This window comes from Pithys albifrons, chromosome 14 (assembly GCF_047495875.1).
Source record: "Pithys albifrons albifrons isolate INPA30051 chromosome 14, PitAlb_v1, whole genome shotgun sequence".
NCBI lineage: Eukaryota > Metazoa > Chordata > Aves > Passeriformes > Thamnophilidae > Pithys > Pithys albifrons.
In genome coordinates this window covers 2,165,233-2,190,950 of record NC_092471.1, presented here as the reverse complement: position 1 = coordinate 2,190,950, position 25,718 = coordinate 2,165,233, and the positions used below count along the sequence as shown (strand labels likewise).

General features: G+C 45.9%; 1 long non-coding RNA gene across 2 annotated transcripts in view; it reads left to right on the top strand.

Annotated features, from left to right (window-relative positions):
- The window catches only part of LOC139678542 (uncharacterized), an 83,394-nt gene extending 57,907 nt beyond the window's left edge, over window positions 1-25,487 (top strand). For both annotated transcript variants that reach the window (XR_011699047.1, XR_011699048.1), the window contains exons 7-8: window positions 24,496-24,796; window positions 24,899-25,487. This is a non-coding gene — a long non-coding RNA (uncharacterized lncRNA). The remainder of the gene's footprint in view (window positions 1-24,495; window positions 24,797-24,898) is intronic.
- Window positions 25,488-25,718: the final 231 nt, after the last annotated feature.

Here is a 25,718-nt window from a genome sequence, read left to right as displayed (position 1 = left end):
ACAAGAGAAAGCAGAGCAAGAAGTGACTTATTTTAGGTTTAAATCAGAAAGGACGTGCCTTGGTTTCCTCTAAATGTTAATTTCTTGGCAGAGTGGGTAAAGTATCAAATTATTACTTAAACCTACAGATAAAGTGAGGGTTCCTTTTCCCCTCCCTAAGTCATGTTGTTGTGCCAGAGGACAGGCAGGGCTGGATTTTTTCCTAATGGAATCTCTGCATGTCTTTCCTCTGATAGTCCATTGCTGGATATTGATGGTTGCAGTAATTGGCCTTTTATTGGTATATTGTGTTTTCCCTGAGATCTTTCAACTTTCTGCAGTAAATCTTGTCCAAGTTTTCCTTCCTTTCTGGTTTGGTGCTTACAGAAGTTGATAATCTGGACCTGCAGGACTGGAATAAGACTCAGGATTTTGATTTGTGGTACAAGTCATGTATTGGTAACTGGTATCTCTAAATTCTGATCTTTTTTTAGTGCAAATATCTCAGTTGTTGCTGACTATATTTAGCAAGAAAACTCAAATCTGTCTCCTCTGGTTTTTTTCTCCTATTTGTCTTTGGCTTGGAGGGTTGGTGGCACTCAGTGGATAAATGCAAGAAAATCTAATAGTGCCTTTCTAATGTAGCCACTTATCTGGTATCATGTTTTATTTTAACTCTTCATGCAACTCTATAATCATTGCTCCTTTGCTATAATTGGATTCCAAAGTATATTTGTGCCCTTTAATTACATCTCTAGCTTTTCTATAAGCGTATTCAGGGTAATTAGTAATCCTCTAATTTTTAGTGGAGTCACATTTGATATCAACTGTGCTCATTTTTCTCTTCAAATTCTTCAACGTATTTGCCCCAGTTTTGCTTTTGACACTGGAATTTCTGGCATAAATGATCATTAAGGGTTTATTTTTTTGCCCTACTGTGAATATGAGCAGAGTTTAATCCAGTTTTCTCTGCCTTTAATGGGAATCTCCTCATTTCCTTCAGTGGAAACTGCAGCAAACTAATGGGCTGCAAATTGCACTCAAGGCTCAGTCCCACCTTGTCGTGGAAATAGTTGTGGAACTCCCAGTGTAGTGATGGAAGGTGCAAAAAAGCTGATTATTTTTTTCTTACCAGGTAATTTATAGATCCTCTTACCCAACTTTAGTAATTTTTAGCTCATAAGTTATGGCATTGCAATAATATTTGAGAGATTAATTTTAACCTGATTTTTCTGAGGAATTAAAAACCTTTCCACTTTAAAATGAGTATAAAAAGGTCTAAAACTGCTTCCAGCCCCCAGTTTAACTATCTGTTCATCTCTGCTGGAATAAGTAGAAACTGGGCATTTTTAAGTTTTAAAAATGCATTTTGTCTTCATTTTAAATTGCAAACTAAATATTTAACCATTTTTACCAGCCCTCTGTTGTGTCACTTCAGAGCTGTGTCAGCTCATTAATGCAATTAGTCCTCTCGCTGCTGAATATGAAAACCTGTGAGCACTTCCCTCTAAAATTGTCATTCCTGCAAATTATATTCCCAAGTAGGCAGGAATTTCTGAGGTTCACTTTTCCCAACCTTTTAATTTTGCTGCTGTGGGGTGGTAACTGTAAGTACCAAATGAGATTCTGATTTTAAAACCCCCCAAACTCCTGCAACTTGCTTGTTAAGGAGTTATTTTGCTCTCCTGCTCCGCTCCCTCTCTGCTGATTAGAGGTTTGTTGCTTTGGTGATTGCTTCTCCTCCAGGCACTTAATGATTACAGACAACTCTGGAACCTGTAATTTTGGGGGAAGGTTATTGAGAAGGTGATATGGCAACAATTGTCATTGTTTCTCTGGCTTGGAAATGCCCTTAATCTTTCCTGGCCACGTATTTGGGACTCAGACTGGAAGTTGTGCCCAGGATTAGACACTTTCCTGTGTTATTTATTCCCAAATCATGCCAGTTCCTCAGGTTAGAAAGAACATTGTGAAAGGTGGTGAATTTTTACTTAATTCTTACTAAAACATCAGTGCAAGTGGTGCCTGTTCCAACCTGAGCAGGAGGTGACCTTGGTCAGCTTGAGGATGGAGCCCCTTGGACCTCCAGGGAAAGATGCTCAGCCCAGAATTCCTGGTGTGATTTTAGAGCCTCAGGAACCTCTGTGAGCTGGAACATCTTGAGTTTCAGAAGGCAGAATAGCAATCATTTGTTCACCCAACCTTTTGACTGGAAAGGGATAAAATGAGCTCCTTGTATTGGAGATTTGGTGATTTTCCCACCATAGGCAAGAGTTGGTTATGGATAAATTGAGCTCCTTGTATTGGAGATTTGGTGATTTTCCACCACAGACAACAGTTGTTTATGGATAAATTGAGCTCCTTGTATTGGGGATTTGGTGATTTTCCACCATAGACAACAGTTGGTTATGAGGCTTACGTGGCAAAACCCTTAATATGGTAATTTCAATAAAATCCTTTGGTTGCAGCAGCCCCAATGCACCTGAACTCCAACCCTAAAGGCTGCAGTTATTTGGATGTTGGGGAGGTGCCTCCCACTGATGGAGCCCCATTCCCACCCCACAGGGACACTCCCCCTGGAGCCTGGATTTTCCCAGCCTGTGAGCTCTGGGTGTTGCAGTTCTCTCAAAGGGTGACTCGTGTCTTGCCACTTTAAAACCATGGAAACCTCACAATGTTCTCGTAGAAATGACTCCAGGAATTAATTGCAAATGACTTATTAATGAAACAAATATTCAGCTGTCACTTGAACTAAACCTCATGATCTGCTTAATGATTATTTTTTGAGAAAACACTTTTGTGTTTGTTTGATCTGCCTCATGTTAACAGCGGTTGGAAAAGGGGAAGGTGTTTGGTGTTGGGGTGGAAACCTGAGGCTGGCAAAGAGGAGAGGGAAAACATCAGCCAGTGACTGGAAAATGGGTGAAAAGCCCAAAGAAACAGCAGATCCCTACCAGTGATGCTGGAGAGCTGCTCCCCCAGGCTCAGGTAATGAGGGTTAAACGTGGGGACACAGGCAGGGGAGCCTGGCAGGGAAGGGGTCACAGTGACATCATTTCAGCCTCGTTCCATGGCTGTAAAATGAGCAGGGAAGAATTCACCTCAGATGGGCTGGGGGAGTGTTTGCAAAGTGCACAGAGGCTCTCCAATGAATGCAAAATATCAGCTGTAGTTCTGCAAATGACAGTAAAAAGAAATGGTGGTAACTGGGGCAGGTGCTTTGCTCCTGCTGTGGGGTTGGTCTGGCACACCCACCAAACTCCCTGCCCTTGTGCTGGACCCTGGACCTCCATGGGGACCATGACCCAGGGGAGGTTTTCCCACAGGCAGCCTGATAAATCCAGGCCTCTTCCCACGTGTTCTTGCTTTGCAAGGGACAGCTATAAACAGGTAATGAAGGCTTTGCAGGGCTGCTGTTTCCAAGAGCGGGGCCACGGGGCAGAGCACGAGCGAGGCAGCGCAGCTCAGGTGTCCTTCTGCTGCTGCTGCTGCTGGATTATTCACCACTCAGAGAGCGTGTGCCCGTGGGACAGACTCAGAGGGAGGGGATCTGAGGTGAAACCCCACCCAGTTACCCGGAGCTGACACTGGAATATTCATTATCACATTAAATCCGACCGCAGTGAAAGGAAAGGCTTCCGTTGATTATGTGCTTGCATAAAAGACTCCTTTGGTGGCAACCCCCTGTGCCAGAGATCTGAATATAAACCCCAACGAGTGGAAACCATTCTCTTTATGGCAAATTTGCCTCCTTGAAAGTTATGAGACTTGGCAGGTTTAAATTATGCTTTAAACCTGCGGTGGATTACATGATTTTTCTAACTGGCCACAAGCAATACTAGATGAGCACACACCACACTTGCCCAGTCCCAGCCACAGGCAGGAGCCAGGGTTTGCAGTGCAAAGGAAAAATAAATGCAGATTTTATTCCAGAAAGGGGTGCATGTTTATCTCAGTGCAAGGCCAGTTTGGCAGGGGTGGCATGAAGGTCTCCTCTGGAGAGCTGGATCTGCACAAAATTTCCTTTCCCTCTCCATCTTCATCCCAGGTTTGTGCTGGAACAGAATGGGCAGCACATCTCAGAGGGGTTGGAGCAGCCCATGGGATATGATTGTGGAAAAGTACAGCAAAATGCACAGGACTGGCCAAACAAGAGACACGAGGTATTTCCTCTCTCTCTCTCTCCATCCTCCCCTCGTTTGCTCCTGCCCTGCATTCCCCTCCACCAGGGGAATTTAGAGACTCAATTTAATCTTCTCTGGGAAGCACAAATACTAGAAATGCTGAGCTGAAACACCCCAGCTGAGCTGAAAGGCCACCTCTGGAGCAGGCTGTCCCAGTGGGAAGCAGGAGGGCTGGATGCTCCAGCTCAGGTCTGCCAAGGAGCTTCAGAGAAACCTGGCATGGCCAGGGCTGGGTTTGGTGCATGTGGGCACGTGCAGAGATGTGAGAATCAAACCCATTTCTGTCAGTGCTAAGAATGAGGATTTGCCCACAATTAGGAAATTATTGAAACATGCAATGATTGCACCAGCATAAATAATTTAAAAATATATCAAATCAAGGTTCTCCATCCTATAAGACGTCAGAAGGTTCTCTATGTTGGCAAACAACAGGGAGGAAAGAAGCTGATGAGCAGCCAGGCTTGCCTGGTCAGAACTGGTGATGGATAGAGCTTGATTTGGAGTGTGGTGGCAGTAAATTCATCATCTCCCAGCAAATCCTGAGCTTTTTGTCTCCCAGTGCTGAAGATACCTTATGGCATGTTCTTCCCTTTATGTCTCCTCATCTTTAGTTGGAAATGCACCTCCTGAGTGAGAATCAAACACAGACACACAGTAGGTACAAAAGTGCCCAACACCTTCAGCTTTCACTGATCTTTGTAGAGAGCAGAGTCAGGAACAAAATGGCCTGTAATTGTAACTGTGAGGCAAACCCCCCATGTTTAATCAACATTTAAAGGAAGAATTACATGTGCCACCAATCTCCTTTTGTGTTGCACTTAAATGTGACACAGCTCTGAGTGACCACTGGGACCCGATGGCCCTGCTGTGGCCATGGCAAAGCTTCTACATCATTATTAAGGCACTCAATTAGCAATCTTTGTGTATATATCTGCCTTATTTTCACAGTTCACGGGTATTGTGTCTTAGTTTAGGAGCAAATCAGTGTGGAAAGGTCTCTTTGAAAAGGGAGAATATTTTTCTTTCAGTGTTGACAGGAACTCTCCCAAACTTTGGCACTAACAAACTTAAAAAGATTATATAAATGTATTCTGATTCATCAGGTAACTGTGAACTAGTCCCTGGGTCACTGATGGAAGAGGTGTGTGAGTACAGCTGGGGATATTCTCTCTCTCACCACTGTCCTTTCTGGGCATTGAGCTCCCATCATGATTCCCAAGAAAACTTCTGTTGTTGAAGATACTCAGTGTCTGCAGTGGTCAAATTTGAACCTCTGTTCTTGAATTATTTTTTAATTAAACATAAAGTTGGGGGGTTGGTTCTTATAATAAGGTTATGTGACCAACAGAGATGAGGGGGTTAGGAAAGGAGGGGTGACTTCAGCAGTGGCAACAGGAATTACCAAGCAAATGGAAAACCAGGACTAGTAGGAGCTGTATGGAAAGTGCTTCTTATTGTTATTATTATTCATTACCATTACTATAATTATTATATTAACTAAGGGCTGGCCTGTTTTGAATCTTATAAACACTTCTGTCAGAAAAGTAGAAAACAAGTTTTAAATGTTGACTTTTAATCCTGCTTTGTTTATTAAGGACTGTTAATTCTGTTTTATTATTATCTTGTAAGCAAACAGAGTGAGAACATTGAGTGTGATAGAGATGATTAAGATGATCAACCACTGAAATTTGGTTCCACACTGGGCACATAAGGAAGACAAGAATTCCAATTAATGCATTCCTATAATGGAAACACTACTCAAAGCAGTAATAATGAGCCCCTGTTATTTATGGTTGATTTTAGAAGGGAGGAATTCATGTTTGGCCCAGAGCAGTCGACAGGAGCTTTGAAGGAGGAGGAAAAGACACCTTTTAACCAAGCAGAAATTTCAGGCGTGAGCTGTGAAAGGAAGTGGGGCTGAATATTGAGGAGAACTCAGAGAGATAAAAACGATTTCAGTTTGGTAGTTCCTCTCTGGTTCTGCAGTTTGGCAGCTGTCAACATCTCAAAATATCATCTCACCCAAACTGTTGAAAGAAAGAAACCCTTTGATTTTTCCCTTGAGACTCCCAAGCTGAAAATGGACTCTTTGTAGTCTCAGCCTCATTTCAGACAGTTTTTTTTTTTAAACATTCTTGCTGGCAGAAACAACTAATTCATAAATAGACTCTCTGTTAATTAAATAAGTTTTATCGTTTTAACTTGCCTTTTAAAATGAAAAAGCAAGTAAATCTCTAACATTTCCTTCTTTATTACCAATCTTAAGGGACTAAGCATCACATTTCTTGCATCATTAATAATGCAAATGAGTTTTTGTTTGGATCTCCTCTAAGTTTATAGTTAGAAGTAAATATTTAATGCACAGATCTGGGAAATCCAATCACGGACGGGGGAAATTCTCCTTTATGGAGAATTAATGTAAGAAAGATGGGAGGCACTGTGGTTTCTGTTTATTTAACCTTTCTTGCTCTTGCTTTTCTTTCAGTGGAACTCTCTGTAACTTGTCATTGAGCACTGCTCTGTTCCTGCAGTATCTGTTTTTACTATCTTTACAGTAGCCACGGCGTTCAGCATTTAATCCCATTTAAAGGGGAGGTTAAACACATCTGTAGCCTACTTAGGGCTATAAGGATTTTATTTTTGATCCTGATTATTGGCAGGAAAACCAGGTGATTATTTATAATAATACTACCTAAAAATGTGTTGACTTTGCAGCAGTTTTTTCCTGGTTTGCTTAATGAAGCAACAGTCAGCCAAATCAGATTAAACTGCTCGGGGCCTCCACACCGTGGCCAGGAATGACCCAGGAGGGGAAAATCCTTGGAGCTGGTTATTTGTTAGCCCAGGGCACCCCGCACTTAGAGTGTCTATCCCACATCAGGCTTTTCCCCACTTATTTTTACCCATTATTCTCTAAAATATTGCACCTCCCTCCACGAGAAAGGTCTGTAGGAATGAGACAAATTACAGATGTTTGATGACCACGTTTGGCTTCTGCAGCCACTCTGTTCGTGTGTGTGGTGGATAACAAAAACTAACAAGTGCCCTTTTATTTTGTGCCTGAAATCTGATAGTGAAAAAGACACCAGAGAGAATTCCTGGGTGATAAAAATTTAAATAGGCCCATTTATCAATCTGACAGAGATTTGACCTGAAAGTTAAAGTGTTTGGGAGTTAAGTGAGGTTGTGTAAAGAAAGTTGAGGCTGCGCTGTGGGCAGACCGTGGGGTTTGTAAGTTATTAAATCAAAATCAAAGGTATTGACAAAACAGTAAATTGCCTGGATCACCCCATCTAACAGATTCTGGGAGCACTGAGCTCATTCTCCACATTAAAGATGTGGGAAGCCTTTTCCTTTCTCCTACTTTTGTTCTTCTCCTCCAAAACCTTCGCACTGTGGTTGGTTTCATAACAGACTTGGCACCGAGTTGTGCCTGGGAATGCTCTGCCAGGGAGCTGGGGCAGTGTGGTGGAGGGCAGGGGAGGTGGCATCCTCCTGCTGCCAACAGCACTACTGCACTTTGCAGGTGGGGTCCAGAGTCCTCTCCAGAAGATTAAAATAATAATAATAACAATAGTGGCAGTAATATCTTTACTGTGGAGGTATTTTACTACTCACTTTTTAGGCAGAGAAAGGTCTTTGCTCTCCTCAGGACTCCTCAGTGCTGTTTCCATGCTGAAAATCTGAGGGATTCAGAGGGTGAGCAGCATCTGCCTGGGATGTTTTCGGGGGCAGTTAAGGCCACCTGCTCATGTCACTTCCTAAACCTTTCACAGTGCCCACCACAGTGCCTTGGGGACAGTAAATGCCACCTGCTCATGTCACCCACTAAAGCTTTCACAGTGACCACCAGTGTCATCCCCTAAACCTTTGTCAGTGGCCACCAGTGTCACCCCCTAAACCTTTCACAGTGACCACCAGTGTCATCCCCTAAACCTTTCTCAGTGGCCATCACTGTCATCACCTGAACCTTTCTCAGTGCCCACCACAGTGCTTTGGGGGGCAGTAAATGCCACCTGCTCATGTCACCTCCTAAACCTTTCAGTGACCATCAGTGTCACTCCCTAAACCTTTGTCAGTGACCATCAGTGTCACCCCCTAAACCTTTCACAGTGACCACCAGTGTCACCCCCTAAACCTTTCTCAGTGACCATCACTGTCATCACCTGAACCTTTCACAGTGCCCACCACAGTGCTTTGGGGGGCAGTAAATGCCACCTGCTCATGTCACCTCCTAAACCTTTCAGTGACCATCAGTGTCACTCCCTAAACCTTTGTCAGTGACCATCAGTGTCACCCCCTAAACCTTTCACAGTGACCACCAGTGTCACCCCCTAAACCTTTCTCAGTGACCATCACTGTCATCACCTGAACCTTTCACAGTGCCCACCACAGTGCTTTGGGGGGCAGTTAATGCCACCTGCTCGTGTCACCCACTAAGCCTTTCACAGTGACCATCAGTGTCACCCCCTAAACCTTTCTCAGTGCCCATCATCCTCCTCGGGGAGAGGCTGTTTGAGGGCAGAGGGCTGTGGGACATGCTGGGCACAGAGGGTTGGAGAGTGGGTGCTGGGGCAGCTCTTCCCCCCAGAATCACCAGCTGGGACTTGCCTCTTCCCAGCTGCCCAGGGCTGGGGGTGAGACCCCCCTACCTGCAGCTTCCCCGCCGAGGATGGAATGAGGCTGCTCTGTTTGCCTGCAAAACGACCCAGATTGGAGACTATTTGCCCTCCCGCCGCTTTCTCCACGGAGAGGAGCAGGGAAGACATCACTATTTATACCTCACAGTGGAGTGCCCAGCGGGGCATCCCCCAGCTCTGCCAGCACATCCCACCCCTGGGGGGGGGGACACCTGCCCGCCCTGTGCCCCCGAGATGCCCTGTCCCCTCTGCCAGGGGGTGGGAAATCACACAGGGCACCTCCCCTCATCTCCAGCTTTGTCCCACTGGGTTTGAGATGAGATGCTCTCCCTCCTGCTGTGGAGCTCATCTGAGGCTCCAAGGCAAGGCAGGATTCCAGCACAAATAATGCAAGTTGTAAGGGGAGGGAGAGGAGCCCAAAAATGAAGGTGTGAGGGGGGTGCAGAGCATCTGCAGGGTGTGGGTTGGGGATGGACAGTTTGTGTGTGGAATGAAGATGAAGTGTGTTGGTTCATCTGAGGGATTTGAGTTCTCCAGGGAATGAGGGACTTGGGATCCCTCCCTGCCCCCTCCGTGCCTGACCACATGGGCTCCTCTGTGCCTTTGGGGTACCAGAACCTCTTCCTCTGAGCTCCATTCTTGATACAAAAGAGATACCTGACAATGGCAATGAAAATACCAGTGAGCAGTAAGAAAGGCCCAGCTCAAATGGTGCTCTGTCAACAGCTTTGCAATCTGTATAAATATGAGTGCAAAGACAAACAGCTCTGATTTCCCTTTAAGAATGTGAGTCTCCATTGTCGTGGATTTAAATTAGGATGTTTTGCTTGTACTGTATGTAAATTCCTTCTTGGCAGATAACCCATGTCCACTGATGTATGTGTATTTTGGGCCTGTATAGTTTGGGTCTCTGGGAAATAAAATGAAATTTGATAGCACACAGAAATACTTGCATGGAATGTCAAATTTTTTGTGTGTGCTTCTCACATATCCATAAAAGAGTTTACACATTTCTAATTACTCATTCAAAAAGAGACTTTACAGCACTTTTAAAAGAGAGCCAATTTTTTCCCCACTGTGTTCTGTTTTTACAGCTTGTGCAAAGCTTATTTAACGAAAGTTTAAGTAATCAGCGAAAGTCATTTCTGAGCAAAGACTGACAGATATGAAGCCTCTTTTCACACTTCATAAGAGGTGGAGAGGGTAGCCATAAAATTTACAGCTGAATGGTACTCTGTTCAGCTTAACTTAGAGAATTATTAGTGTTCCAGGCACAGGATGCATTTTAGGGAGGTTCAATATTTGAAGGTATTCGATGTGCTCTGTGTAGCTGAGCTGGGAGTGCAGCCCCACAGTGACCTCCCTCTCCAAACCCAGCGAGCTGCCCACCCCGAGGGGCTGCTGGGGGGCCAAAAATGCCTGTTTGCAGCTCAACTGAGCTCCAGGAGATGCCAACCAAACAGCAGGGCCGTGGTGCCTTCCCAGCCTCGCCTCTGGCTCTACAGGTCGGAATTCCTGGGATGTGGGTGAGAAAGGTGGGAGGGAGGTGGTGCCGTGGGCACCTCTGTCCCAGCTCTGAGGGAGGTGGCACTATGGGCACCTCTGTCCCAACTCCTGAGGGAGGTGGCACCGTGGGCACCTCTGTGCCAGCTCCTGAGGGAGGTGGCACCGTGGGCACCTCTGTGCCAGCTCCTGAGGGAGGTGGCACTGTGGGCACCTCTGTGCCAGCTCCTGAGGGAGGTGGCACCGTGGGCACCTCTGTCCCAGCTCTGAGGGAGGTGGCAGTGTGGGCACCTCTGTGCCAGCTCTGAGGGAGGTGGCAGTGTGGGCACCTCTGTGCCAGCTCCTGCAGCACAGGGACACAAGGGTGGCTGGGTGACAGAGCTGGTGTAGAGTGATGGAGAATGAGTGAGTGTTTAGAATCCTGGAATGGTTTGGGTGGGAAGGGACCTGAAAGCCCATCCAGTGCCACCCCTGCCACGGACAGGGACACCTCCCACCAGCCCAGGGTGGTCCAAGCCCTGTCCTTGGACACTCCCAGGGATGGGGCAGCCACAGCTGCTCTGGGCACCTGTGCCAGGGCCTGCCCACCCTCCCAGGAAGGACTCTGAGGACATGAGCAATTCTGTGTTGAAAAGGCTGAGGAAAAGAGGAAGAGCTTGGCTGTGCAATGACACTGAGAAATGAAAGGCTCCACTTGAGCTGCTCTAGATGAGCATGGCTTTGAGAGAGAGCATCTCACTGGGAGCCTTTCATGAGGTGCCCAGATGTTACAGTGATGGCAGCACATAAAAAGAGTTATCATAAACTGTGGTTTGGGTGGGAAGGCACCTCTGAAGGCATTTTAGGCCATAAGCAGGGGCATCTTCAGCTAGACCAGGTTGCTCAAAGACCTCTCCAATATGACCTTGAATGTTTCCAGGGACTGGACATCTACCACCTCTCTGGGCAACCTGTGCCAGTGTTTTTTGTAAAAAAAAAATCATTCTGCTGACGACATATAAACAAACAAAACCAGTTCCTCAGGGTATATATATTATGCTCTCTGTACAATCCTTTCCACCTGTTTTTATGGTAGTGCTTTAGCTGTACCTGCTTACCCAGGAACAAAGAGCAGAAAGGCTTTCAAAAGTCTTTAAAATAATAGCAGTGTGAACTGCAGTGAAGTCCCACTGCAGTTACTTTGAGGTTGGCCAAGGTCTGAATTTGGAAGACACCCTTTGTCCTCACTGCTCAGCCCTGGTAGAACACAGGCCCAGGAGGTGGCTCAGTGCACACCTTCCCCAAGCACGTGGTTTAAATCCATTTAGTGGAGTGTTTATATTTTTGAAATCATTTTTAAGTGAGTGTAATACAGCCTCATAAAGCTCACCCTTGAACCAGATTAAGGCAGTGGCTTTGCAGCGTTTACTGGTGGTTCATAAATCATGATGGCACTTTGCTCCTGTCCACAAGCTGCTTTTGTGCTGCAGGTTTCCATCACTGGGAGGTACAGAGTTATCTCAGGCACAGTTTCAGCCCTCCAGAAATTATGCTGAGAGGCTTTTGTGTGCCTGAAATTCATGGAAAATCCATGTGATGTTGGAAAGCTGAGGCCCAGGGTGTGTTTGGTTGTTGTATTAACAAGCACTGATGCTCTCAGGCCCCCGGTGTCACTTTTGGGGATGGGGCTGTGCAGGGCTGAGAGTTGGGTTCTATAATCCTTGTGGGTCCCTTCCAGCTCATCATATTCTGGGATTCTGTAACTGCATGGAAAATCTCCTGTGTCCTTATGCAATTCTGGAAGAGCACTTATTCCAGTCTGCAAATTCCCAGTGTTTACCTCCATCTACCTCAACTCCATTTAAGGTTTCCTGGGTGCTGATTTCAGGTAAAAATGTCAGTTCCAGGGCAGTGCCAGACCCTCCAGGTTTCCAGTTTGGGTTGTTCATCCCAACAATTCCCAATCCTGTTCCGTTGCCTGTGCAGGCTGTGCTGGGGAGGCACCGGGTGATCCCGCCCTCAAAGGGTTAACTTGCACTACGTTCTGTTAAAGAAAAGGAAAACTGTCACCCTGTCATTTCAGAGTCTGACACTAAGCTTGTCAAAAGAGACAGCTGTTAAACTGAATTACTGTTGACATGCAGAGAAACGGCCCTTTGCCAGATGTAAAGGACATCTGCGGCAATGAAGTGGTACAGGGTGGCTTTTAAAATGTGGTCACACTGGCATTGAATGGGCTGTCTATGGCATTACACCGTGCCCTTGGCTCAGGCAGCTCCAGGCAGCAGAGCAGAGCCACTGCCAAGCACAAAGGAGTGCTGAGCTGTTGCTGGATCCATAACTTAGGCATGAATATGAAACCAGAGCGGTGTCAAAGCCATTAAGCTCTTATCGTGTCTCCAGGAGGATGTGGGTTTAAAACACACACCGGGAAATGCTCTGCGTTCCTGGGCCCTTGGATGCGGGGCAGGTGAGGTGTGAATGCGGGAGGTGGATTATGCAGGGAATGAATAGCCTTGTCTGCAGCTAACAACTGCTCAGACAAGAATTGCAGAGGGCATTAAGCTTAGGGAGGGAGGCTGGATGTGCCTCGGTGTGCCCGATAAGGTGCCAGTGTGAGCAGCACGTGCTGGGTGCTGGGGAGGGTCCCCTCTGCAGAAGGGAGCAAAAGGAAAATGGAAATAGGGTTGTACTGTACAGAGAAGCCTGTAAAATTCTGTCCCTGTATCTACTTGTGGTTTTCATTTAAAAAAAGCCAAGATGCCAAATTAATCTTTTAAAAAAATACAGTTATTATGAATATTTTATAATTCAGCAGTTGAACCAACAGTAGGGAATTCTGCACATTATATAAGAGTGCAAGGCTTTGATTTGCATGTTTTTAATGCACGAAAAAAGCTGGTTTGGGGGAAAAAATAGTATCAGTTAAGCAATTTTGCTAAATGTATGAAAAATGAAATGTTATGAGATGAAGAATGTGTTCATTACGGAATGAAATTGATGTTTGAAGCTAAAAAAGCATCTTCTGGCCAAACATCCCTTGGAATATGTTAGCAGGTCTTATCTTGGTGTGTTTGTGTGTCTGGTGGTGGCAGAGCCCGAGGGGTTTGCCAGCTGGGGGAGGAAGGCAGAGGGTATTTCTGAACCACACAGGCTGACCTGCTCCTTTCTGCTGGACAACAACGTCTCTCTCTGGACAGGAAAGATGCTGGAGGAGGTGGGTGGGAGAGGGTTTGCTCTTCAAAAGAGGAAGGTTTGCTTCCAGGCACTTCCAGGCAGGAATGCTGATGCCAGGCGAGGGGGACTCATTCCTCTGCAGGGTGGTGGAAAGACCAGGGTTTGTTTGGATCTTGAGGTGATTTGGGCTGGTGCCCTGCACTGCTCCTAGGGCATCCCATTCCCATGGAGAGCATCCTATTCCCACAGAGGGCATCCCATTCCCATGGAGAGCATCCTATTCCCACAGCGGGCATCCTATTCCCACAGCGGGCATCCCATTCCCATGGAGAGCATCCTTTTCCAGTGGAGAACAACATCCTTTTCCAGTGGAGAACAACATCCTTTTCCAGTGGAGAACAACATCCTTTTCCAGTGGAGAACAACATCCTTTTCCAGTGGAGAACAACATCCTTTTCCAGTGGAGAACAACATCCTTTTCCAGTGGAGAACAACATCCTTTTCCAGTGGAGAACAACATCCTTTTCCAGTGGAGAACAACATCCTTTTCCAGTGGAGAACAACATCCTTTTCCAGTGGAGAGCAACATCCTTTTCCAGTGGAGAGCAACATCCTTTTCCAGTGGAGAGCAACATCCTTTTCCAGTGGAGAGCAACATCCTTTTCCAGTGGAGAGCAACATCCTTTTCCAGTGGAGAGCAACATCCTTTTCCAGTGGAGAGCAACATCCTTTTCCAGTGGAGAGCAACATCCTTTTCCAGTGGAGAACAACATCCTTTTCCAGTGGAGAACAACATCCTTTTCCAGTGGAGAACAACATCCTTTTCCAGTGGAGAACAACATCCTTTTCCAGTGGAGAACAACATCCTTTTCCAGTGGAGAACATCCCATTCCCACAGAGAACATCCTTTTCCAATGGAGAACATCCCTTTCCCACAGAGAACATTGCTTTCAAATGGAGAACAGCCCATTCCCATGGAGAACATCCTTTTCCATTGAAGAACATCCCATTCCCATGGAGAACATCCCTTTCCCATGGAGAGCATTTGGCCTCCTGTGCTGTCTTTGCCCACCACTGCAGTGCCAAGAGGTGGATGATCCATGCCTGTGGTCCAGCTGGATGGATTCCAGACTGCTGGAGACGTGTTGCAGGGAGTGATTTATGGGGGTGGCTCTGAGCATGTGGAGGGGCAGTGCTGCTGCCAAGGCTGACCCAAGGCCACCAGCACGTGTAGCCAGTGGTGCTCCCACTGGTCCAGATGGCCGCGGTTGGCTGGGGCACAGCAGGGGACAGTGTTACAAATGCAAATATCTGGGATCTAACACAGCCCTCCCTGAAATCTCATTTATCAACAGCTGGCAGAACTCTGCCATGTGCTTGGCAGGCAGGAAGGAGGGTCAGTGTTTACCCACCGTGGCACAGGCAGCAGGCAGAGAGTGGCTGTGGGGCTTGTGCCACCTCCAGGAGCTGATGGCTCGTGCTTTGTCCCAGCCTCTTCAGGAGGAGCTGCCAGGACAACTGTGCTCCCCTGGGATCAGAGGACATGGGTATGTTTGGGGCTTTGTCATGCTGGGGGAGTTGGTTCCTCAAGGACAACTTTGGTGAATACATTTGGAATGCAGTTTAGTTTTTGGAATGCAAGAGAGCAGGTGGCTGCCCTGTAGGACCTGCACCACCTCCTGCATGTGCTCCAGGGAACACTGGGAGCCACTGGGGCTTCCAGACAGACTTAGGAGGAAATTGCTTTACAGTGAGGTTGGTAAAACACCAGAACAGAGAGGTGGTGGATGCCCCATCCTTGGGAACATCCCAGGTCAGGTTGGACAGGGCTGTGCTAGGACAATGTTTGGGTGGTCATCTCCACTCCGCCTCATACAGGAGTTATTTGGGCAAATCACCACATTCCTCTGCAGAAGGATGTTGGATTCTGCAGTAAAAAGGGCTGAAATCTCAAGCCCACTTTGGCTGGGCAGAGCTCAGGGCTCAGGTTTGAGGCAGAACAGCCTCACCCCGTTCTGTGGGATTAACTCTGCTGTGATGATGAACTTCCTACAAACACCTACAAGGGGGAACATTCAAACAAACAGGAACAAGCTTTTATTAGATGGCAGGTTTGTCTGTGATAGCTCTTATAATGTCATCATTAGTTTATTAAAGCTTAGCAGGGAAAATCTTTCTCCTAATCTAGGCTCTTTCATACAGCTTCCCCTTTTGATTGGCACTAAAATAAAATAACTAACCTATAAATTATAATGTATGAATTAAATGATGGATAAATGCATTATTTGTAAGGCATTGCAAGGATCAACATATGCAGCTTTAAGAAAATAAAAAAAATATTTTGCTGAGATAATAATAGGGCAGAACTCAGCTCTTTCTGTGAATATTCTCACTGCATACAGATATTGGATGCTCCTTAAGGTCCCTTCAGACCCAAACCACTCTATGATTCTATAATGAATTTTAATAATCAAACAGATCTGGGGAAAAAAAAGGCTTGATGTGCACAGCAATTTCAGCTTAATCTTGCAATAGTCAGTTCAGCTTCATCATGTAAACAGTCCAAGGTCAAAAATCTAAATCACATGGAATGGTTTGGGTTCCAAAGGACCTTTAGAATCATCTCATTCCACCTCCTGCCATGGGCAGGGACACTTTCCACTGGACAAAATTGCTCCAAGCAACTCTTGCAGGGATGGGGCACCCACAACTCCTCTGGGCAGTTGTTCTGGTGCCTTCCCATCTCTACACTCTTCTCAAAGACACCCCCAGCTTTGGGTTGTCAAACAAGCAAATTTCTACTGTTGAAGTCACCCCCAAATTCACGTGTGCAAACCTGTTCCCACTCACCTGTTTGCTGGTGGTGGAAAGGTGGCTTTCCTTGTGTTTGTTTCAAGCCAAGAAATGGAAGTTCCTGAACTTTCTGTGGGCTCTGGGAGCTGTTCTCTGGGAGCTGTTCTCTGGGAGCTGTTCTCTGGGAGCTGTTCTCTGGGAGCTGTTCTCTGGGAGATGCTCTCTGGGAGATGGTCTCTGGGAGATGGTCTTTGGGAGATGCTCTCTGGGAGCTGTTCTGGGACACAGAGCTGAGTCCCTCCCCTGCAGATCTGTCCCCAGGCTGTGTCCCACTGCAGACAGCAGGAACTGAGTCATTGGCCAGCAGAAAATAATGCACAAAGGGGCCTTCAAATCCCTGTGGTGGGAAAACAGGGATCTCCAGGCAGGGAAAGGACTCCTTGCTACTTTTAGCACACCCCATTTTAAACTGAGCTTTTCCTTCAGCTCTAATGCAGCCTGATGGCTGTTCCTTGCAGGACCTCCCATGGGTGGATTTCACTCTGTCAGGGTCCTGCCTTTGCCCAGTGAGGCCATCTCAGAGCTCTGGTGCTTGGTGAGCACCATTGATGGGCTTTAAATCCAACTGTGCAAGTCCCAACATGGAAAATGTGGTTCTTATCCTGAGAGTTTTGCAGCTCAAATTGAGTTAATAGCCCCTTTCAGGTTAGATCTGAGTGCATATTATAAATGACTAATTTATTGCTTGAATTCAGCTTTTCCTCCTGGTTAGAGTGGGATTTCTATGAATAATTTCCTCTATAAAGGTTTTCTCCCCTCTTTCTGTCCCAAGGAGGGGGGTGACTCTTTCTGCATCTTTGTTTGTACTGAACATATTTCTTGTTTCAATGCCTTTTTCACTGGAATTTAATCTGTTTGGAAAAAGCCAGATAATATATCCTTAAATATTTTCAGTCCTGTCCCATGCCCATATTTTAAGATTAATTTCACAGGTACAACGAGCTCCTCCAAACACCAATTTTTTTAACCACAAACACAGTTATTCTACTCTTGCTTCTTTCTTTCTTTCTGGAAATGCTGTTTATTGCACTAAATGAACATGCACCAAATACAAGTTTTCTCTAAATTAAATGGACAATCCTTTTTTTTTTTTGCATATATTTTCTCATGTAATTAACTATCACCCTGTCACAGTTGATCTGATTTTCAACAGAGGAGCTGAGTTTTGGTTCTGTTTGCTTGATCTATGGGGATTTTTTATACTTTATAAAGGCTGTAGGTACAGGTGAAGAGAAGGGCAGTGTTGGTGTGTCACTGAGCAGCTGATTTATAGACATGGGGCTCCCCTGGGCCTGACTTGCAACCAGCACACTTTGCCTTTTATTTATTCATCTGGCTACTTAACACTTCTTACTGTTTCCCTTAAATGAATTAATTTACCCTACAAAGCACTCCTTGCAATAATCAATGACTCATTACACTGAAAACCCGCAGGAAATACTAATTAAATGAAAAATGTGCAAGAGGAATGTTCCAACTTCTGTATTTCCAGCGAGGCAGATATTCAGTGCTTTCTTTTTGCCAAGTTCTCCTTGAGGTTTTTCCCTTGAGCCACAGGGACTGGGATGGCTCAGAGTGTGGGGATAGTTCCCAGACACACCAAATCCACTTCATTTCTCATCAATATCCACAGGAATAATAATCTGTTGATACATCCCATTTCTCTGAGCCCTGAATCCTTGTTCTGGATTCCTTCCAGCTGCTTTTCCCATTCCCACAGCAGAATTGCTTGGGAAGGGTTTCCCCTAATCCATCAGTTCTCTGACAATTTTTGACTGACATCTCTGGTGATTCCAACCCTCCCACAAGCCTTGATAAGGATTTTTGTGTCGTTATAACACTCTAAAAAGTCTCCTCACCCATAAAGGTCTTGAACTTCAGGTTGGGCAGCTGACACAGCCACCTTTTTGGGATGCCTGAATAGAAAGAGGTTAATAATGTGGAACAGGGAGGTTTTATAACTCTGGAGGTGCTGAAGCTCAGAGTGGGTTCCAAACTCCCACTGATTTTATCCCATTACCTTCAGCAATGGTGGGCAGAAATCAAGATGTCAGTCCTTCTAGTAAAGGATTTTTGGAGAAAGTGGGTTAAGTAAAGCCATAAAATAAAGGAATCAGGTGAAGGAAAAACCCAAGAAATTAACAACAACAACAAAACATGCCCAGTAAAGAAAAAAAACCTGTGGCAAAGCTCCTTTCCTTGGCATCCTTTTAGCACTGCTGGGTCTGTGCCTGTTGGTTCTGGTTTGGCTTGTCCCCAGATCACTATTCCACTCTTTCAACCTCTTTGCATGGGTTGTAGATTTATGTTTTCTTTAAGACGAGTCTGAGCCTGAATTCAGGAGCATTTGCACCAGAGCAGAGCAAATGAGCTGCTCCCCTTTGGGTTTAGCAGGTGATGAAATGCCAACCTGGGGCAGTTCCCATCCTGGGGAGGGTCCAGCCACACTCACCAACCACAATTATTGACTTCTGGAGTTACCTGGGAAAGGGGAGAATAAGGGAGGAATGAATTCTCTACTCAGTTTTAATGCTGCAAGAATATAAGTGAGTTTCTCCCCATGTTAATTAATCTGCCCAAAGAGCAGTAAAGGGTAACAACATAGAGAATGAATCTTCAAAGTGTGGGTGTCCAGCAGAAATCTGCCTCTAAATTTGGGGTTCAGCAATGAATTGCATTAAAATGGTGGCAGTGCATGGAAGATTTTTGTAATATTGGGTTGGTTCTCAAGTGCAAGGAGTTGTGGTTTCTGTAGGGATGTTGTAGGACAAGGAAAGCAGGACTGGAAGGTGAATTAGGGGGGGAAAACATTTCAATCCCAAATGGATGAAACATGAGATAGACACACATATTTTAACCCCTAACAATGGGATTTTAGGAGAAATAATTGGTATTAGTAGAGTACTGAGTCTGTTTGTTCTGTGAATCAAAAGCTGGATATTTCCCTTTCTCCTTTGTAATTTCATAGAAGGAAAATTACAGAAATTTTTGGCTTTTGCTGGTCCAATCTCTTCAGTGCTTCAGGGCATTGATGCAGGTCACACAGCTGCCTTTCTGTCTGGTTCCTCCCTCACCAGCCTTTGGAGTTCAGTGGGACTGATGGATTACAGCACTTTGGAAATCAGGCCTGAAATTCTGATGTCTACATAACATAAAAAGAGCTTGAATTGTGGATATTTTACTCTCAACCTGCAATATATTCCTTGAAGACAATAGGAAAAAATCACATAAAATTGTCTCTATTTGGAGGTACTTTAATACCAGAGCAGATTTGCTTCCAGCTAAGGAAACATTTGTTACACAACTACAAGTGTTTGATGTGCTGCTGGATCAGATAAACTTTGCTAGTGCACAGTGCTGGTAATTGAAGAACTGGCAGGATTTGGGGCAGGAAAGGATCCCCAGTGAGTGCTGAGCTCAGGGGGAAGGTGGATGTATAAATGTGCAGTGAGGGGAGAGGAACAGCAGGGGAGAGCCCTGCACTCGGATTGGGAACCCCAAACCACCATCCAAGGAGGTTAGAGAGGAAAAAAATGGGGCATAAAAGTTATTTTCAAAGAATTTCCCTGCTAAATGTGATGGACAAGAGCCCATGGAAATTCTTAAGTTGCTGGAGACTCCTGCTGTCTCTTGGCATGGGGCAGATGGTCTGGTCTGGTGGAGGAATCAGCCCCAGCCCTGCACAGCCCCAGAGCAGCTCCTGCAACACAGTGCTGGGCATTGCACTCAGGAGAAGTGGCACTGGAGGCACCAAGAGAGATGGAGAAAGGTCCAGGCAAGAAACCCATGGCCAGAGTTTCTGGACAAGCTGGTGTGTGTGATGGGGTGAGGAACATCAACTTGCAAAGCAGAGTTGATACCTGAGGTGGAGGTTTGTCACCTCCAGAGCCAGCCCTGTGTGATTTCAGGAGTAATCACAGAGTTGAACCTGAGCAGGACAGGGAACAGCAAAGCCACCAGAGGAATGTGCCACCAAAGTCTGGAGAGCAAAGGCGGTGCCAGGGAGGGGGAGAGGCCCGGGCACCTGTTGTGACAGCTGTGCCTGAGCATGCAATGGCCAGATCAGGGGGAATAATGAGACAATCTGCTCGTTTAAGAGAGTATATACAAACCCAGCAGGCACATGAAACTGTTTTGCTTTGTTTTACTGCTAATGTGTTATTGGAGTCATGTCTCTGGCTGTGTCCTAGAGTGGGTTCAGAACAATTACTTGTATAACACAGGGTATATTTAAGTCAGGGAAGAGCAGGGAGGGAGAAATGTGTGTATCTCAATTTCTGGTTAAGGAGCAAAATGAAATTATATTTCTCTGAATAGATTTATTGATTTCCATTTTTCCAGCACAGGGATATCCATCTCAAGGCCTGGATGCCCCTTGCAAAACTTGAACTGGAAAGCAATCAATGAAGGAGACCAAGATGCATCTCCTGCAGCTGCTGGTTCATACCCCAATAACTGTGTTATTCCAGGAGTAAAGTCCCTAAAAATAAGCTCAAACACTGTGGAGTTGGACCAAGGGTTGGACTTGATCTTGGAGGTCTTTTCCAACCCAATCGATTGTATGATTCTTCAAAAGTTGGAGTCCATCTCTCTGGATGGCTGTGCCCAGTCCATGGTGACCAAGATGGACAGGCAACACCTGGTGTTGCCCACAAGTGGTCAGGCATCTTCTGGAGCAACTTTGGGCTTAAAGAGCCTGATTTTTGAGGTGGCAAAGGCACAGTTGTGGCAAAATTTCATCCCTACATGAAAGAAAATCGTATTTGCTGCTCACTCACAGAGCAGAGTGACAACATGAGGGAAAACCAAAGGAAAAATCAAACTCCCAGAGCAGTTCTTTGGGCACCAGGAAACAGCTCAGGGCAGGGCAACTGCCCACTCTGCAAAATAATGGTATTCCGTGCAAGAGTGGCCACAGGGGCTTTCATCTCAAAGGAAAACCATGTTGAGAAACTTGGAATCCGAGGACAAGATTTGTGGAATGTGAATACCTGGTGGGTGCAGCCAAGCAGCACAGAGGGTGTGTGTGGGGGGAGCTGGAGCTCAGCCCTGGCTGAGCCCCACGGATGGGAGAGAACAATTCCTGCAGCTCTGGCAGCCGAGCTGGTGCAGGGGGGAATGCTTTAGCTATTAATCAATGCAGGGGAGAATGAAGCACCTATAAACCATTCATCTCACTTTAGCTTCTTGTTTATAGTTAATTAGAGTTGTTCTGATTTGATTGGGAAAAATGGAGGTGCCTGGGAATATAGAATTGTCAGCTGGAAGCTCCTTGGAGAGCAGAGATCCTCAGGGCAAAGAGCTGGGCAGCCTGGACTTCTGTTCCCCAAATGGGCATCCAGGAATGGCTCCCAGGGTAAGAGCCCCAAATCACAGGGAAATAAAAGAGATGGTCCCAGTGCCAGCACCTTCCCAAAGGAATTTGTAGCAGTGTGAATTAGTTCGTGTCCTTCACCCCTCTTTCCTTACTTTCCCCATTCCTTTATTGTTACATGTATCTACAAGGAGGATATTTAACAGGAAGATTTTTTTCCTTTATTTCATTAATCAGAGTCAAAACAGAGTGAGACTAATGCACTTATTCTTTAAATCCCTTGCAAAACTGTTTAACTTTTTTCCCATAATTTCCATAGATAGAGATATAGATATAGATGATATAGATGGATATAGATAGATATAGATGTAGATATAGATAAGGCTATACCACCTATACACAGGTATGGGATATGTAGGTGCAGATCGATACAACTCAGTGGGTCACTTGCATTTCATTTTAATTTGCTTTAAATCAGAGATATTTTCTTTTTTTTTAATAGAAGAATTCTTTAAAAATCTTCACTAAATTGAGAAGTCACTGCCAAGCCTTGGAGTCCTACATGCAAGCCTTGCAAACTGCAGCTCCCCTAAACCCCAAGCACTAAATGTGCCATTCCTTGCTGCATGCTCATTATGGGGAAATATTTCTCTAGGTAGTGCCTAGGAATGGTAATGAACTTCAGGCCCACCCTGGTTCTGTCCATGGATGCAGATTTGAAGTTGATGCTGTGCAGGGAGGCAGCAGAGCTCTCAGATGGCTGTTCCCAGAGCTGTGAAATGATGGAGCAAACAAACCCAACCAGCCCAGGCTTATCAATCTAGCTCTCAGTGCCCAGATGCCCTGGTGCTGGAAAAGCATCATCCCCTGAGACATCCCTTGGCAGTGCCAAAAATGCCAGAGATCTCCCAGGCAGGGATTGGCAGCTCCAGGAGTTGTGTTGATGGCCCTGCTGGAGCTCCTGGGGCAGGGGAAGCTGTGGGACCTCTCCTTGGATGGCACTTCTGCTCCCTCAGGTCATCAATCTGATCTGCTCCTGGACCAAGATGACTTGGATTAACAAGTGATGTCCAAGTTTGTGCTCTGAGGTTCTGAAATGAGCCAGGTTTGCCAGCAGAGTTTGTGAATTGTGTCGCTAATTAATTACATGTTATAATTTTAAATATTTTAGTGGGTGCTTGCCTGGCAGGAATTGACTAAACTTTCTAAGGAAACTGGAAGTTTTGGGTTGCTGTTGGCACACCAGCAGGGACAGCCCTGTTCTGCCAGCCTATGCCCATGTCCCCTTGAAGGTCCCATCCCAGGTGTCCCTTGGGCACAGGAGGGGAGGGGGATGAGGCTTCAGTCTGGTGTGTCCACGCAGTCCCTGGGCATGCCTTGGTGGGTGGGCACAGCTCCAAATACTCCCAGCCTGGTGCAGCCAAAGCCACCACAGCACACAAACCCTGGAGGTCCTGCAAGGTGGGTTTAGAAACCTGCAGAACCCCCGAATTTGTGTGTGTGTGGCTCAGCTTCGCAAATGAAGCTTTGGGCAGGGCTGTCCCCAGGTGGGTGAGCCCTTCCAGCCTGCACAGTGGATTTTAGGTGAGGCTCAGCCTGCACAGAACTGGCCCCACCGTTTCAGTCCTGAGGTTCATCTGCCACGGCCGAGCGAGCTTGGACAGTGCCAGTGAAGTTCCTCAGGACTAGAACCTACAGCCCCCGGCATTTCCCAGGAGGGCTCCCATCCAAGTACTAATCCGGGGCTGACCTGCTGAGCTGGATCGGATGTCAGGGAGGCATTGCCCACAAAACTGGCTGTGACTGAGACGGGCAGGGGACTGCTCTGGGGCAGAGGAGTTTGCTCTTTGGCTAACGAGTTGTTGTTAATGTCCCACGTGGCACCCCAAGGCCCTGCAGCACTGGGGCCTTTGGGGTGCCTGCCTTGCATCCGAGCAGGAATATTTGCACTGCAGCAGAGCCCATAAACAGTTCCCACAGTGGGCTGGGTTATACAGCCACCAGAATGGCTTCCTCTGATGGTTCATTTCTTTTATGCTGCGAATTCAGGACCAATTCAGCTTGGTTTTATGCATCATTAGAGATTTACAATTACTTTGCTATAGTTTCTTTCTGGAAGCCTATCTCTCATGGTTAATGCTATGGGAGTCCTGTTGTGTGGAGACTGGTGTGAGCCACCTTACAGCAATAAAGCGTTTGAGCAGGATTTAGAATTATGAGGGGCTAAATTCTCTGTGCAGAGACTGTAATGCTGTTATCCCTTGCTGAGCTTGGGTTGGAATCTTTTTTTTTTATCCCCAAATTAGAGAAAAAGATGCTCTTTCTCTGAGAGGTTTTGAATCATTTACATGTAATTTTTTTCTTTTGCAGTCGGAAATGAGGAATTGTGAGAAATTCCATTTGGATTTCATGATGCTTAAAATACATTTAAGTTGTATTAGTATGTAATGAAGAGAAGGCCTCCTCATTTTTTCCAATCTGGCTTTTAAGAAGTCTAACCATTATTTGGGACTTTATTTTGATATTGTTGTGTATTTTATGTGTGTTGCTGAAGCCAATAATTTCACAAGCTTTGTCCTTGCACAATAAGCAGTGGCTTTGTATGTGTTATAATCCACATAATTCATGTTTTACATAAATACACTATTGCACTGAAACAAACATGATATGCAGTGAGTAATATGGGCCTGATCTAAAGGCCATTAAAATCAATGAAAAGATTCCAAATTAACTTTTATAGCCTTTAGATCAGGCTCTAAATGGGCAAATTACAGTTATGGAGTTTCCCATTTACATACCTGTGTGCTGCATTTAATGTATTTTATGGAATTGAAATTACTTGGTCCTCTTTTTCATGCTTTTTTAGGCTAAGAATTTGCCAAGGGCATCAACAGCAGTTTTCCCAGGCTCCAGCACAAGGCTCGTGTAGCCAATCCACAGATGGCTCCGATCTTTGAAGGAAGGGACATGGTTATCAGAGAGGCTTTGAGGAGAGCTGGAGCACTATCTGCCTTTTTCCATCAGAGATCCCCATTTCCTCTCATTAACATCCTCAGGACATCAGCACAGCCATCAGTCCCAGGGGGATCACCTCAGACTGAAGGGAGTGAGATGAGCCCTCGCCCTGTGTTGCTGCAAAGGGATCAAACCAGACCTGCTCGTGGAAGGTTCGAGGAAAGGCTGGGCATGGCAGCATTAGGGGAGGGATCAGGGGCTGCAGGGGGGTTCAAACCCGTTGTTAGATCTTGGTAATCTTTCTTCTCTTCCAGGGTTCTTCAGTCCCACCGAGGATGCAGAGCTGATCTGTGCCATCTGCTGCTGCTGGAAGTGGGAAAGGAGGTGCCTCTACCTGCTCCTTCCCAGTGCCCTGGGATGAAAAATGCTTTGGGAGCAACACTGGAAAGAAGCCATCAAAATATCTGATTAAACCTCTTAGGAAACTCTCACTAATCACCTTCTCAGCTCTTGATGGAGTGTATTTATGCATTATAAATATACTTACTGTGTGTGTGTGCTCCATAAATCACATCCAGCACTTGTATATGATGTATAAGCACATTCTATAGAACACACACAAATACAGATGCCAAACTCCCACAGAGTTCATCACTGGAAAAATGTTTGAAGGATCTGATCCTTAATATTTAATGAGCAAGATGCTATTTCCTTCCTCAGCTTTTATCTCTGCTTTGGCATAGTCATTAAATTCGTTGTTTCCTTGCAGGATTATATAATTTATGACCTAATTTTAGACTTTTGTGTAACCACGGTAAGACACTCGTGGCAGCTCCGGATTTCTCGGCACGGAGCGTTCCAGCATCACACTCCAGCTGCAGCACCACTCCTGGGAACTGCCCAGCAGCAAGGACTGTCAGGCATTAAGGGAAAAACAGCCCAGCAATATTCAGGCAGCATTTTACAGGATTAGGCTGGGCTTTTTTTCCCTGTAAAATCTGATGGAGCAGCATTTCCCAGGGCGGCTGGCAGGAATCCCCGGGGGACACAGTCAGCACCCAGCAACTCCTGGCCCTGAAACGCTCTCATGCAGCAGCTCCTGACTCCCAGAGCCCTCTGGGATGAATTCATTGC